Here is a 14838-nt window from a genome sequence, read left to right as displayed (position 1 = left end):
AAACCTGAAACTAAGAGAGAACAGGGAACAGTATGGAGGCCTCAAAAGCTGCCTGCAAATGAATGGTGGGAAAGTGCAGTATTTCAGGAAAGTTTACCAAATGCAGAGTCTGAGCTCAGGGCGGAGGATGGGATGCTGGAGACGGTTTGGCAGGAAGGAGCTGTAAATGACCCGCCTTGAGATGATGAGGCCACATGAGAGAATAGAAAGGAGCTCAGGAAGGTTTATTTGGTGGGGGGGGGAGTGGAATCAATCAAACTTGCTGATTATAAGTCATGATGGAGAAGAGCTGCTGGCTGGGCAGGATAAAGGCGAGAGAAGCAAGAGATGACTTCAGAGTTCTGAGCAGGAAGGACCATGAGCCGAGGATTCCCTGGCAGGAACAAGGAAGTAGGAAGGGGAACTGGCGATGTGGGGGAGAGGATGAGCTCAGTGGGAGACTTTTGGATTTGAGGCAATGGGAGGATTTTCAAGTGAAAATGGCCAGTGAGCAGTCAGAGATATGGGAATAAACCTTGAGCAAGGGACAGGACATGAGCCGTAAATGTGTGAGTCATGAGCACCATGTGCCTGCAGTCGTGAGCATGGGGTGGATCGCCCCGCACTGGGGCTTCCAATGCCAAGAGCAGAGCGCCCAGGACTGAACGGTGCAGGAAGAGGCGGCGTGAGGAAGGCATTAAGAGGCATGTGGGAAACTTCAGAACTGGAAAGGGAGCGAGAGAACTAGGAGCACAGAAAGCCAGAAATGCAAAAGAATGAGACATTTCCAGGAAGGAGGAGGAAAAGTGTAATGAGTGCTGCAGAAGGACTGTGAGAGGCAGATGACGAGAAAGGCTACTGGAGGTCACAGCACCAGTGGGTGACTTGGAGGAGCCAATCTGGGTAAAGAGATGGGACTGGGGGTTAAATTTCCAGGAGCTAAAGAGAGATGAAGGACAGAGGAACAGACACAAAGAGCAGACCGTACATTCAAAACCCTTGCTGGTGCCTAGAGAGGACAAAGCTGTGTATGTGTTGTTAAGAAAACATTTGATCACATTTGTTAAGAAATGTAGTTAATTCCTCCATTTCTTGTTGACAAGTCAAGGAGAAGTTCAAATGGATTTTTGTTATCCTTAAAGTGGAGCTTAATACTCCCTCCATCTTACACACACACACTCACGCGCACACACACACACACACACACACATGTTTCTTCAAGTCCACAGACCCCCTTCCTGAGCCAGTGAGTTGCATTTCCCAGAATTTGGGCTTCCCGATAAAATCAAACCGTGACTTCCCACAGATGGGCAGCTGGGACCTCACTGAGACCGGGGAGCACCAAGTGCCTGAGGGTGCTGGACACTGCCTGCCCCTCCCAGGAATCCCCTTACTTGGGCTTCCCGTCTCAGCCTTTGGCTCCAGTGCTCGTGTGTAAAAGAGACTTCAATGTTAATGTTTCTCCCCTAGCTAGCCTCACCATATTAGGGGGTCTGGGGGGCAGGGGATGACTAATTCCATCATTCTTGAGTGGTCAGTCCTGTTGTGATTTCAACACAGTCCTGGAGCAAACTGGGAATACCTAAAGAACTGCAAAGTGTGCCGAGAAACAAGGACAGTCTGAGCACGGCCCTGATGTCTCTCAGGACTGTCTGCCTTCCTAAACATCAGCCTGCTTCCCTTCCTTTGTCCTTATCTTGTTCCCAAAACATAAATACCACATGCCTTCCTCAGGTTAAGGAACACTTGGCATGTGAACTTGGGGTATGCATGCAGTGTGTAGGAATTTACTATCATTCCAAACTCAGGGCCCACAACTTTACAAGACACTCTAACAGCTGGCGTTTCAGTACAGAAGGTAAACTTCCAGAAGTTTAGTTTAGAAAAGAAAAACAATTTTCCCCAAACATGAGAATAGTAAACATAGACACCTTTGATCATTTACCCATAATTTTAATTTCAGAAAGTAAAACTATTAAATTATCACACATACACAGGAAAATGTACAGATTCTAGGTCCGAGGCTTAGTTTGCACAAAATGAACATCCCCAAAAAGGCAGTCCTCAGATCAAGGGATACATCATGACCAGCCCCTTTCGAAGCCCCTCTCATGGCCTTCCCAATCCCTACTCCCCTAAAGGGAAATCATTACTCCGACTTCCATAGCCACATCAGTTTTGCCTGGTCTTGAGTTTTGGTAGAAATAGGATTTTAATTTATACATTCTTTCGCATCTGGCTTATTTCACTCAACATTCTGTGAGCTTCAGATGCATCTATGTTGCAGTAGATTGTCATAGTTTGTTCACTGTATAAATATACCACAATTTATTTACCCATTCCTCTGTTGATGGATATTTGAGTTGCTTCCAGTTTGGGGCTATTGCAAATAGTGTTGCCGGGAACATTCTTGTACGTGCCTGGTGCACATGTGCGTTCATTTTCCTTGGGGAAAATGTGGACAGGGAATTGCTGGGCCCTCGGGCAGGATTTTGCCCTCTGCTGGGTTTCCACAGAGCCACAAGAGTATCGGGAACAACAGCAAGATCCCTCTTAGCCCTTAGTGAGCTTTGCCAATATGGAGAACCTCCAATTTTAAAAATTTCTGATCATACAAATGATCTTTTCTAATATCTTACACTTGCTTTCCATCTATAATGAATGGGGATTTTATTGAGTCTTCAGTTTAAAAGTCATGTAGTTTGGAGTCAGTGTTGTGGATTAAGATGCCTCCTGTGATGCCAGTATCCCATGGGGTGTCCCTTCAAGTCCCTGCTGCTCAACACTTCTGATAGAGCTCCCTGCTCGTGTGCCTGAGAAAGCAGTGGAAGATGCCCCAAGTGCTTGGGAATCTGCAACTCACGTGGGAGCTGGGATGGAGTTCCAAGCTCCTGGCTTCTGTCTGGCCCAGCCCCAGCCATTGTAGCCATTTGGTGAGTGACTCAGTGAATGGAAGATCTCTAAGTCTGTCTTTCCAATAAAGAATTAAATCATTTATAAAGGAACATATAGCTCATAAAGATAGACTGAAGTGCTGGCTACAGTCCCTCAGTTCTACTTTCAGGTGTCTTTGAAAATATAAAAAAGTGGCCGGTGCCACAGCTCAATAGGCTAATCCTCCACCTGCGGTGCCGGCGTACCGGGTTCTAGTCCCGGTCGGGGTGCAGGATTCTGTCCCGGTCGCTCCTCTTCCTGTCCAGCTCTCTGCTGTGGCCCGGGAGGGCAGTAGAGGATGGCCCAAGTGCTTGGGCCCTGCACCCCATGGGAGACCAGGAGAAAGCACCTGGCTCCTGCCTTCGGATCAGCGCGGTGGGGTGAACCAACAGAAAAGGAAGACCTCTCTCTCTGTCTCTCTCTCACTGTCCACTCTGCCTGTCAAGAAAAGAAAAGAAAAGAAAAGAAAAGAAAAGAAAGAAAAAAAAGAAAGAGAAGAGAAGAGAAGAGAAGAGAAAGAGAAGAGAAGAGAAGAGAAGAGAAGAGAGAGAGAGAAGAGAAGAGAGAAGAGAAGAGAGAGAGAGAAAGAGAGAGAGAGAAAGAAGAGAAGAGAAGAGAGAAGAGAAGAGAGAGAGAAAGAGAGAAGAGAAGAGAGAAGAGAAGAGAGAAGAGAAGAGAGAAGAGAAAGAGAGAGAGAAGAGAGAGAGAAGAGAAGAAGAGAGAGAGAGAGAGAAGAAGAGAGAGAGAAGAAGAGAGAAGAGAAGAGAGAAGAGAAGAGAGAAGAGAAGAGAAGAGAAGAGAAGAGAGAAGAGAGAGAGAAGAGAGAAGAGAGAGAGAAGAGAAAGAGAAGAGAAAGAGAAGAGAAGAGAGAGAGAGAGAAGAGAGAAGAGAAAGAGAAGAGAGAAGAGAGAAGAGAAGAGAGAAGAGAAGAGAGAAGAGAAGAGAGAAGAGAAGAGAGAAGAGAAGAGAGAAGAGAAGAGAGAGAGAGAGAGAAGAGAAGAGAGAAGAGAAGAGAAGAGAGAAGAGAAGAGAGAAGAGAAGAGAAGAGAAGAGAAGAGAAGAGAAGAGAAAGAGAAAAGAAAAGAAAAGAAAAGAAAAGAAAAGAAAAGAAAAGAAAAGAAAAAAGAAAAGAAAAGAAAAGAAAAGAAAAGAAAAGAAAAAAGAAAAGAAAAGAAAAGAAAAGAAAAGAAAAGAAAAGAAGAAGAAAAGGTAAAAGGAAAGGAGGCAAGGAGGAAGGGAAAGATTGCTGATACTCGGTAGTCAGTCATCTCACAAACATGGTCATTTTCAACAACAAAAGAAGGGTTCTATAGGAAATGAGTTGATGAATGATATTAATCCCCTTGCCAGTATATTATTCTTTCAGGATAATCATATAAAAATCAATTGTATGGGGCCGGCTCTGTGGTGCAGCAGGTAAAGCTGTCACCTGTAGTGCCAGCATTCCATATGGGCGCCAGTTCAAGTCTCGGCTGCTCCACTTCTGATTCAGTTCTCTGCTATGACCTGGGGAAGCAGCGGAAGATGGTCCAAGTGCTTGGGCCCCTGTACCTGCATGGGAGACTCAGAAAAAGCTCCTGGCTCCTGGCTTCGGATCAGCACAGTCCCAGCTGTTTCAGTCATCTGGGGAGAAAGCCAGCAGATGGAAGACCTCTCTCTGCCTCTGCCTCTCTATAACACTTTCAAATAAATAAATGAACCTTTTAAAAAATTAATTGTACATGTGCACATATTTAGATGTATACAATTAAGTGTGTATATAAATTTAAACTGTAATAAAATATTAACATCTGTAGGAGAATATTCCAGATTGAATGTCTCCCCAACATGTTGAATACTGCATGGCTTGGATGATGGTTGCTGGGAATACCCCTGAAATGCCTGTACTCTTCATAGTCATCACTTGAATTAACCATGTACAACTCCAGGAAAAGTCCCCCAAATTTTTAGGAGAAAAGACAATGGGAAAAGTAACAAGACACCTATCACGTGATCCCTTTGCCTGGCTCCACACTCAGGGTAGATGCTCCTCATTAAATAGTTCCAAAGCCAATTCTCTGCGAAGACACCCAAGCGACTGCTTCTCTGTCTCCTGGGCTTTGAAAGTGAGAGAAAGCCCAGATGCCTCAGACACACCTCAACCCTCCCAAGTCAAGCCACATTCACTCCTACCCCAGCACTATCATTGACCTAGTACCAGAACCCTAGTGTACCTGTAACCTTTAAAAACAGACTGTGGAATTCAGAAGGGTAGGGACCAGGTCTTACTCCTCCTTTGAGTCACCCAGAGTTCTAAGCACCTTGCAGACCCCAAACAATGCCCAAGAAAACATTTAGTTGAACTGACCCCTGAAGCAATTCTGTTTATACTGAGAGTAGGTGTTGTTTTCCATCATATGGAGCCATTTAGATCACGTGTCTATCTTTTGTGGCTATTCCACTAACCCAACACACACACATGCCTTCTTCCCTTGCCCATTCTCCTTTCTCTTATAAAATGTTAATAAACACTGCAAAAAAATCACTATCCTTTCACCGATTAATCACAGTCAGCTAACTTTTTCTCATTAGGAATGAAAGCACAACTGAAGTATGTTGTGGAAGGTTAAGACCAGCAAAAAGAGAAGACAATTCCACTCCTATTAGCCACTGTGTGGCTGTGTGGCCCTGGTCTCTGGGTCTCACTTCCCTCCCGCAGTAGGCATTCTCCTCATACCCTTTGGTGAGGTTGCAAAGATGTATGCCTCCCATAATTCTCCAGAAGGAGAGAGCTTACATCATCTTCTCTCAGTTTCCCCCAGGACACTGTCAAAGCCAGAACAGGATGTAGCTTTCTGTTTGCTCAGAGTCAAGGTTGGTTTCACCCAAGAACAGTTTATTAAATAAAAGCATGGCGGGAGCACTTCCTATCTGTTTTGGCAACAGGAAACTTGGAAATTAGAACTCAACAACTAGACTTCTAGCACTCAACGGTCACTCTCCCTTTCCAAACTGAGCCTGCTTTGATCACTGGAGTGGGGGGAAGGAGACCCTTCAGACAACAGCAAGAGACTGCAACAGCAGGTACAGAGAAAGAGTTCAGCCGCTCTTCCCTAAGGGGAGTTGAGCAATCAGAATTTTCTGAGTTACTTTAAGTAGGCTTTCTTCTCCACAGGTTAGACCTTCAGAAGTCTAAGTAGTTGGGGCTGGCACTGTGGTGTAGTGGGTAAAGCAACCACCTGCAGTGCTGGGCACTGGTTCAAGTCTCGCTTTAGATCCAGCTTCCTGCTAATACTCCTGAGAAAGCAGCAGATGATAACCCCATAGAGGAGACCCAGATGAAGCCCCTGGCTCCTGACTTCCCACCAGCCCAGCTCCAACCGCAGTGCCCATATGGGACATGAACCAGTGGATGGAAGACCTCCCTCTCTCTGTCTCTCTCTTCCTCTTTTTCTGTAACTCTCCCTAAACTAATTAAATATTAAAATAAAAAACACATTAAAAAGATTCTTCAAAAAAAAAAAAACATAATTCTAAGTAGATTTTCTCCTAGTGCTGTCTGATCCACAGTGAGGTCTGTAGCCACCTGCTGTATCAACCTGTTTGCCTTTCTTTCCTAAAGCCAGGACACAAGATGTCATCCCAGGCAAGAAGGGACACTCCCACTCAAGGTCGTTTCTCCAGTGCAAAGCAGAAACCTGGGGGCAGACCCTAACAGGATGTTGATTGGACCAAAGCCTCAGTAAAACTGTGCTTTTCCCACAAGCCTGGGTTTAAAGGTGTGCCTGTAAGTTTCAACAAGATACCATACCAGGAGGGAATTCCAATGCACTTCCTCTTTTAGAAAGATTAAGCCAAAAATTCATCCTGACATCTAAGATCAGGATTGAGACTCTGATCCGAACATGACTGTCTCCATCTCTCATTCCAGGCTGAAGGCTGCCAAGCACCAGATGTTCACACTGTTGGCCTTCTCTGCAAAATCTCTTCCACCCATTGCACTTGGGTGGTGCTTGTCGCTGCTGCTCTCCTGCCCGCCCCCACTGTTGCTGTGTTTGTTTCTTTTCATGCTAAAGATCGGGCCCAGCTAGAGCTGCATTCAGAGAGTGGGAGTGAGTGTCTGGCCACAGAGAGAGAGGAGGAGGGGAGAGTGACTCCCTCTGGAGTTGTGTGTGTCCTAGATTTTCTGAAATGATTACATCCGAGGACTCAGAGGCAACTCACACTTTCAAGTCTGAATGCTGACTCACGTCCTCCGCTCCAGGGCAACAGAAAGGAAGCGTGGAGCTGGAAAAGCAGGGGTTGGCGAGCAGCGTTGGGGAGCAGGTTCACGGGCAAAACCCCTTCTCTGAGCCTAGGTCGCCCCCAGTTTTCCTCAACGCTCATGAAACTTGACGGTGGAGACTGCAAATGTTACCCAGATGGCATTGCCTGCTCCTTTTTGAGCCCACTCCTTGCCTTGTCTTCCCTGGAGACCTTTGGGACCCGCTAATTAATAAGGGATGGGGTTATTTCTATTGTGTTTGCAAGGATGGGTAAGATGAGTCAAACTGAGGAAAACAAAACAAAAAATTTCCCATAGCATAGAGTGCTTTCCCATAGCATACAGTGATCCAGAAGGGAATCTTTGCTGAGACGTGAAAGTGTCATTTCCTTAGAGACCGAAATGGGTTCACCAGAGTTTGCGTCGCTTGACACGGCTAGCTGACCACAGAGCCCCTGGCTATCTTCACCCCGTAACTAGTCAGTGGTTCGATAACGTGATTGATCTGCCCATGAGCAGGAAGTATACTCTTTCCTAGTCTAGGAGACCGTCAGAATTCTCCTCCCAGGAAAGCCATCTGTGCAGGTCCCAGACACAAAACACTTTCCACGACCAGGACAGGTTCATAGCTTGCATTTTACATGACATTTTCAGAAGCGATAGTTAGCAATTTTTTTATCATTTTATTGAATTAGACAAAAATTTTGAGACCACTGATTCATTTTGTTCAACAAATACAAGAGTACTTTAAAGTTTTTTTTTAATGGAGTTAAAAAATAAGCCTATTTTGGTGAAAAAAAAATCCATATATCAAGTGTTTATTCCATACCTAGCAAGTTCTGGGTACCTTGATAGGAGCTTAGGATACCTGGAATGCATGAATAATGAAGAGTCTGAGAATGAGCACCTGTGTTCACACAGCCACACACAAATGTACATACTGCAGTCACCTATGTGGTGGATGTCACAGAGGCAATGAACAGGATGAACCAAGGATGGGGTGGAAGCAGATGTATAAAAGAAGAAATCATCCCTCCACTGGCTGGAACAAGGTGCTCTACACCGCTGTGCCCAGCTCGGTGATTGGCACGCAGCCGAGTCAGGTATGTAGCCCTCAGCTTAACCTGCACGTCCTACAGGTGTCTCGAGTCTACCCCACCACACAGTCCTTATGCCCGTGGTTCAGCTGCTAAGCCTCTGAGATGCTCCACCCCCACCCACTACCTGGTCCAGCTCCAGGAGCCTCCATAATCCAGCAACTAAAGGAGCTTCCTGTGTAATGGATGGGCTTTGAGACCCTGCTCCAGCTCCACCTTATTGCCCACTGTGATTCGTAAGTGCCAGGGCTGCCCTGGCCAGGAAATGGTGTAGGAATCAAACAATGGAGGTGAATGCATGCATGGGGTATGGGGGGGAGGGGGGGGGAAGGCGGAGAGAAAGCACATCCTTAGCTGGCTTACCCTTGCCAGCTGCCTTAGAGGAAATGGCTAGGATTCTGGCATTGCTGTCCCCTTTTTCAGCGTCATTACAATATCAAATACTATCTATAGTATCTCCTCTACTCCTGGGATAGAACAGTGAGAAGTTAAACAGAACCCATGCCTTTTAATGTTATATACCTAAATTTTATCAGGTCTAACATTTGCAAAAACATGGCATTGAGCATGAGGAGACAAGATGTTGGTATCATCTCAGCAAGTGTGTTTTGGGCAAGGCCAGTGGTGTGACAGCTGACTATGTCCTCCGTCACACCCTACCTGGCTCACCAGCATCTGTCCGTGGTGTGAACACACAGTGACACACTCTCTTCTACTCTAGGACCAGAGAGAAGCAATGACAGAGAAAGATCTGTGTCATAATCCTTTCCCTGTAGAAATATAAAACACATGTGTCCGTGTTTGGTAGTAAAATATTAGTTTAGGGCTAATAAAATAGGAAAATATGTCATTCGGCGTAGGTACAACTCAGAAGGGAATCACAGAGATCTACAGAAACTTAATCACAAGCAAATCATCATGCTATCTGAGACTGATCACTACTGAATTGAGGTCAAAACAGAGTCATTCTCCCTCTCTTACTAAAAAAGTTCTTTCCAATCACTGCTGTTTTCTACCCTGGATCTATCTAGACTTTGATGGCTCCTGGGACCTACCAACCCTTGGGCAACTCTGTGGCCTCCCCTGCACCTCTAAGGGAAAGACCATCTTGTTCTGGTCCCGTGGCTTAATGGAGCCCCATTCCTGCTCACCATCTCCACATCAGGAGAAAAACAATAAAAAAACCACAGTGTTGTGACCACATGAGTTCCTCCTGGTGTCATCTTTCTTATCAGAATAAGAAACAGCCTTTCTTCCACGAGCCATCCCTCCAGGTTTATAGAAGCACCCCAGCACCATCAAGCCTAGGGTCCTCTGTATGGAGCAGAGAATAGTCCACCTGGAGAAACAGCAGCCGGCCATGCTCTGCCTCTCCGCAGTGTTTGCACGTCAATCCCACCTACTTTGCTTTTCCTAATCTCATTTCTCCTCCTCTTCTGTCTGGTCCTCTAACCCCTGCTCAGTTCATTTACATCAGTTAATTTCAGTCCCACTCATATAATTAGGCAGGAGAATGTCTGTGAAAGCACCCAGCAGCAGGTAAGATGTTTGACAAATGTAAGTCATCTACTAAGCCCTAATTTTGTACTGTTTTTTGCAGGGGGGGGGGTACATGCAAACAAGAGGGAAAGCCTTGGTCCTATCAACCCAGGAGGAGATGGGAGATGCTTAAGAAGAGTATGATGTCAACAGAAAGAATCTGACACTATGGGTTGAAATCCAATGTAGAAGAGGGAGCATTTGAGTGGACTCAGACAACAGGTGAGACTTCCACAGAGCAGGCATTTGGTGCAGAAGTTAAATAGCTGCTTAGGGAACCCCATCCCATATCAGAATGCCCGGGTTCAAGTTGTACCTCTACTTCCTTACCAGCTTCCCGCTAATGTGCACTCTGGGAAGCAGCAAAAGATGGCTTAAGTACTCGGGTCCTGCTACCCCTATGGGAGACTTGGATTGGGTTCTGGATTTCTGCTTCGGCTTGGTTCAATTCTGGCAATTTCAGGAGTAAACCAACCCATGGAAGATCTCTCCCTCTCTCCCTTTCTCCCTTTCTCTCTCCCCCTCCCCCCTTCCTTTCAAATAAAATGAAATTAATTTTTAAAAAAATATTTTAGGGGGCGGCGCTGTGGCGTAGCAGGCAAAGCCGCCACCTGCAGCGCCGGCATCCCATGTGGGTGCCAGTTCGTGTCCTGGCTGCTCCACTTCCTATCCATCTCTCTGTTGTGGCCTGGGAAAGCAGATGGCCCAAGTCTTTGGGCCCCTGTACCCATGCAGGAGACCCAGAGGAAGCTCCTGGCTCCTGGCTTCAGATGGGTGCAGCTCTGGCCATTGTGGCCAATTGGAGAGTGAACCACCAGCGGATGGAAGACCTCTCTCTCTGCCTCTCCTCTATGTAACTCTCTCAAATAAATAAATAAATCTTAAGAAAAGAGATTTTAAAGAAACGATGAGGATATTGTTCGACACACCTGTTGCTCAGGGACTCACACGACTCCATAGAACGGAATCCCTGCCAAAAAGAAAGGAATCCCATCAGATCAGTGATAAGCCCGACAGAAAAGGTGATGGAGGACCCTGGTCATTTAGCCATTGCAGTGACCCTCCTCTACATCCCACGTGAGAATGAACTGCCCAGGACATCCCCTTCTTGAAAGATGTCCTGAAATAAAAGTGGCAAGAGTTCACCTGTGCACAGAAAGGTGACGGGCCCCTTCAGGCTGGCTGAGGACTTGAAGAGAGGAAGGAGTTCTTTGTAGAGAATGGATGGGGAGCGGGGGTTGGAGGTGTCATTCTTCTCCCCATTAAAGGTGCAAACAAACACTCTTAAAACTGAAAGCTGCATTTGGGAGGAATGCAGTCCCCATACATCACCTGTGATTAGCACTGGGGCAACTCTCACAGACAGGAAGGCTTCCATTCAGAAGCAGACAATTCACCCCATTGCCTGGTGGGTCTTAGGTCATCCCCCGGGGAAGGGGAACAATGGCCCTCAGCCCCGTGGAGGAAACTCAATCAACCAACTCAGGTGTGCACTGAAGCATCCAAAGGGTCATTGGAGGTGCTGTTAACTCTCATTGGGTTTTCTGTTTTTTTCTTTCCGGGCTGGGGAAGAGATAACCTGATGTGTCTTACTAGAACCTACATCTGGGAGATTTTTGTTTTGCTGTTTGGGGCTTTTACCAGTTCTGTATTCAAAGACCAACACAAAACCCCTGTTTACTTTCTGTCCTAGAAAATGCCGGTCGACCTCAAGCAGTTCCTAGAAAATCCCCCTCCCCCACCCCACCCGCCTCTCCCAGCTGGGGGCAAGAGGATGTTTAGCTCTGACGCTTGCCATCCAGGTTCAGATCTGGTCAACTTTCTAACAGCCCTGAACACGCAAAGCCACGCACTCTTCTAAGAGAGGCCCGAGGGTCTCAGGCATGCGTGGCAGTGATTTGCTTGCCTCCTGACCATGGCATTTGGAAGACTGAAGAGAAGCAGCTTTCTGCTCACTTGACATTGTTATTAGCTGTGATTTTCCTAAGGCAGGTGGCCCATATTCAAATAGGAGAGCGAGAGACATTGCAAAGGGAAAAAAATGAGACGGGGGGGGGGGGGGTGAATCAACTTAGAACTGGGCAAAGCTTTAGCTTTCACAAAGGAAAGTAAAGGTAGAACTCTAACAATCTTGTTACGATCTTCTCATTCTACCCACAGCCCCCCTCTTTTGCATCCACCCCAAATCACTGCCTCTCTGATGAAGTTCAGCTGAATATTTCTGACAGAGTCCTACTGGATGACTGAAAACCGAAGCCAGAGGGGGAAAATACTCTCCCATTAGCATTCAAAGCAAAACCCACCACTGAGATGTACGAAAGACCTAGGGAATAAAAATAAAGGCCCAGAAGATGTAAGAGAGTGAGTGAGAAGCAGTTTGAAGGCCCCTCTAGATCTACAGTCCAGTGTGCTTAGGGCGGCCAGTTACCACTGGAGTCAGGCCTGCGAGGAAAGAACAAACAAGACCAATGGCACGGGCAGCATGTTTGTGCCAAAAGGCCTTGTGAAGGCGGCATGTTCACGGTCAGCCTCAGCGGGTGGGGGCGGGGGGGGGGGTGCTGGAAGAGGGAGATAGGCGAGAGAACAAAGGCAAACCCTCTGGCATCCACCCACACAGAAAATTTCTGTACTTCTTACCATGGAAATATTCACTTAGAGGACGGGAACAGACTCCGGGGGACTTCCATCAGAAAGGGAAATGCCCCAAAGCCCATCCAAGAAGGAAGAGACTGGCAAATGGAGCCGTGCGGAAACGCTGGCCGATTCAGGATGCCAGATGTGTCTGCACGAACTGTGCTTACTCACCAGGGACTCAGGCAGACCCACTTCTCCCTGCACCCCATGCCGGCTGTCTTGGTGCTTCCCAGGCCGGGGGCTATTAAAAGCTCACACCACTGCACCCATCCTTATCCAGAACCTGCAAATCCTCTCCCATAGCCTATGGCACCCACTTAGTTGCCTAACTTAAAATCCTCTCGGATCCAAGGAGTCAAGAAGCAGGCACCAGACCAACCTGGGGACCCGCAGGCTTCTGAAACCACACTCTTTCACCACCGAATCAATCTCTACCTTTCACTTTCTAGTATCTCAGGAAGCAGCCCTGGGCGGACCGGTAGCCTTGGAGGACTGCTAATGAGCTTTCCCCATACGCAGTGTCTTCCTACTTCTTTTTCCTTCAGTGAGAATTCATGAAAGCATCTGCCCGAAGTCGCCTGGAAAACACTGAGTGCAGTATCCATATTCCTTCCCTTTGCAATGTTCACCGCTAACACACTGGGTTCACAAGTCCTGCCCATTTAGTGATGTGTTTTTTGCAGGTCCTGGTCACCTATACGCTGCAAGTTCAAGGTAAATTCTGGAGAAACTGGAAAGGAAACCACAAAACATGTGTTTCTGCTCTAGTTCCAGGAATGCTCATGTGTCTGAGAATGTAATACTCAAATACTCATCCACGTGGGGCAGCTGCCCGGCACAGTGGTTAAGTCCCAGCTTGGGATGCCTGCTTCCCACACCACAGTGCCTTGTCTGAACCGCAGCTTCTCTGCTTCTGAACTCGCCACCTACTACTGCACACCCTGGGAGGCAGCAGGGGAGGGCCCAGCAGTTGGGTCCCTAACACCCATGTGGGAGACCTGGATTGAGTTCCAGACTCCTGGCTTTGGTCTGCCCAGCCCTGACTGTTGTGGGCATTTGGGGAGTGAACCAACAGGTGAAGGTCAGTTGGTCTCTCTTTCTCTGCCTTTAAAATAAAAACTATTTCATTTTATTTTAAAAAGTAAATATGCATCTACAGATGAAGACAAATCCAATTTACTCAATATGACTGTAGCTAATAATAATTCAAAAAGGAAATTGCTCTGGGGACGGTTTTGTGGTTTGGCAGGTTAAGCCCTCCTCACTTGTGATGCCAACATCCCATATTAGAGCCCCACCCCCACCCCTGCTTGAGTCTCAGCTGCTCACTTCCAATCCAGCTCCCTGCTACTGTGCCTCTGAGAGCTGGGACTTTCTGTATTCCAAATTGCATTAGGCTGTCTTTTAATTGCAGCAAAATTTAATTTTTCCTATTAGTATAGATGATCCGGAACTAACTCTCCAGTTGATTTAGCCAAAAATCACCTGACATATATGCCTCCTAGGTGATTTGCCACACATAACAATAGTATATTAGGACATCAATAAATCTTCAGAACTGTCAAGATGAGTAGCCTCCAGTCTCAAGGGGAAATAGAAGATGATCCATTAGAATGTAGAGAGAGATTGGATTACCTGTATTTATCATATCCTTTTATACTTCTAGTTTAGAACTATGTTTTAAAGTGTACATAATACAGTCAAACCTTACAGATGCAAACTGTTCAGAAATTAGCACACAGGAATTGAAACATGGCTGCTTGGATGCTAAATTGTTTTATTATTACTTACAGGCAAGCGTTATTTTTTTTTTTTAAAGTTCAAACATTCCTCATTTATAGCCCTGGGCCAAGTCCTGACTTCTATTTGATTTTGGTAAATCAACTTGCATTGGGACATAGCCACGCCCATCGATCTACACATCATCTCTGGCTGTTTTTGATTACAATGGTAGAATTCAGTGGTTGTGGCAGAGAAGATGGCCCACAAATCCTAGAAGATTGTCTGGTCCTATACAGAAAACCCTTGGTCTAGACTAACCTGTTTTCATGGGTGAAGGAGGTGAAGCCCAGAGGTGATGAGTAAATTGGCAAAGCGCAACCAGAACCACCGGCTTTCTTCAAAGCATTCCTCAGCCAAAGCTCTGTGTACAATATCACACTGTCATCCTCGTACTCGGTGCTCGTTTACGTCTTTTGACAATCAGGCTAAGATATGCCTAGACTAAATTCCACTTCAGCCACAGCAGCTGCACTACCCAACCTCACCTTTCAGCTTTCGTCCCAGGCTTCATTCAGCCTGGCTGGGTTGCAGCAGCTTCCTGGAGCCACACTGGGTGGCCTCCACTGCCAAAAGATGCTGTCACCATGCTCATGCCCTAGTCACTCCAAACAGAATAATATCACCTGGTTT

The 14838-nt window shown here is 46.5% G+C and overlaps 1 long non-coding RNA gene across 2 annotated transcripts in view; it reads right to left on the bottom strand.

Moving 5' to 3' along the window:
* Positions 1 to 14838, bottom strand: part of LOC127493167 (uncharacterized) — a 37291-nt gene that overhangs the window by 16863 nt on the left and 5590 nt on the right. The gene's annotated exons all lie outside the window — the stretch shown is intronic.

The sequence above is a fragment of the Oryctolagus cuniculus genome, chromosome 5, assembly GCF_964237555.1.
Source record: "Oryctolagus cuniculus chromosome 5, mOryCun1.1, whole genome shotgun sequence".
NCBI lineage: Eukaryota > Metazoa > Chordata > Mammalia > Lagomorpha > Leporidae > Oryctolagus > Oryctolagus cuniculus.
The sequence above is the reverse complement of the archived record's forward strand: the minus strand, read 5'-3'. Positions and strand labels throughout refer to the sequence as shown.